Genomic DNA, 1,043 nt, shown 5'->3' on the forward strand with positions numbered 1-1,043 from the left:
TAATTAAAAATTAAATATAATTTTTTTTTATAAAATAAAAATTATGTTGGGGCGACTCGAACACCCAATAGTAAATACCAAAAATTTATGACTTACCGATTAGTCGACAACATATAATATAAAGTATTAATTAAATAATATGGGTAACAAGACTTGAACTTGTAAAGTTAAAACTATTCCGTCCTAAGCGGAACCTGGTTACCAAATTTCAGCATACCCATCTAATGCTCGAGATAAGACTTGAACTTATAACCTAATCATCTTCAGTGATCCGCTCTACCAATTGAGCTTCTCAAGCTATAAAATATAATAATGAAGTAACTATAAAAATATAATAATGGAGTAACTATAAAAATATAATAATGGAGTAACTATAAAAATATAATAATGGAGTAATCAGGACTCGATCCTGAAATAACGATATGCAAAATCGCCGTTTTACCAGTTAAACTATAACCCCTATCCGAGAAACGATTCGAACGTTTACGACTTGCGTCACTTAAGCTTAAGTTAAGACTGTCTACCAATTCCAGCACTCGGATTATTTAAGACTAAAATGACTCGAACATTTACTCAAACCATCATGAGTGGTCCGCTTTACCTATTAAGCTATAGCCTTTGGTTGCGGGTTTAGGGGTTGCACCTAAATATTATGGTCATGAGCCATCTATGTTACTATTACATCAACCCGCATATAAATAAGAAATAGATAACTCGATAAGAAATAGGTGACTCGAACACCTGACCTTTCGCGTGTAAAGCGACAGCTCTACCAACTGAGCTAATTTCTTTCAACCCAAGGGAGATTTGAACTCCCGCACTAACAGTGAAAATGTTATGTCTTAACCAAACTTGACCATTGGGTCTTTATTTAATAGCCCAGTGCAAGTATCGCACTTGCTTCTACCGATTACAAAACGGTTGCATTACTTTTATGCTAACCAGGCTAAATTTATTTATATGATATGTGAAATATTTAGTATTTTAATAATTAGTACTTTATGTCTAAAAATATTAAAATTTAATACAACTAAAGCCTATTA

The 1,043-nt window shown here is 32.5% G+C and overlaps 4 non-coding genes across 4 annotated transcripts; all 4 read right to left on the reverse strand.

Annotated features, from left to right (window-relative positions):
• Positions 1–225: 225 nt before the first annotated feature.
• NFIA_111320 lies at positions 226–298 on the reverse strand. Its single transcript has one exon. It is a non-coding gene; the product is annotated as a tRNA-Phe (tRNA).
• Positions 299–718: 420 nt separating this feature from the next.
• On the reverse strand, positions 719–791 carry NFIA_111330. The gene has a single exon. It is a non-coding gene; the product is annotated as a tRNA-Val (tRNA).
• A 1-nt stretch (position 792) lies between these two features.
• NFIA_111340 lies at positions 793–866 on the reverse strand. The gene has a single exon. It is a non-coding gene; the product is annotated as a tRNA-Glu (tRNA).
• A 10-nt stretch (positions 867–876) lies between these two features.
• NFIA_111350 lies at positions 877–947 on the reverse strand. The gene has a single exon. It is a non-coding gene; the product is annotated as a tRNA-Thr (tRNA).
• Positions 948–1,043: the final 96 nt, after the last annotated feature.

The sequence above is a fragment of the Aspergillus fischeri genome, genomic scaffold (assembly GCF_000149645.3).
Source record: "Aspergillus fischeri NRRL 181 1099437636298 genomic scaffold, whole genome shotgun sequence".
Taxonomy (NCBI): domain Eukaryota; kingdom Fungi; phylum Ascomycota; class Eurotiomycetes; order Eurotiales; family Aspergillaceae; genus Aspergillus; species Aspergillus fischeri.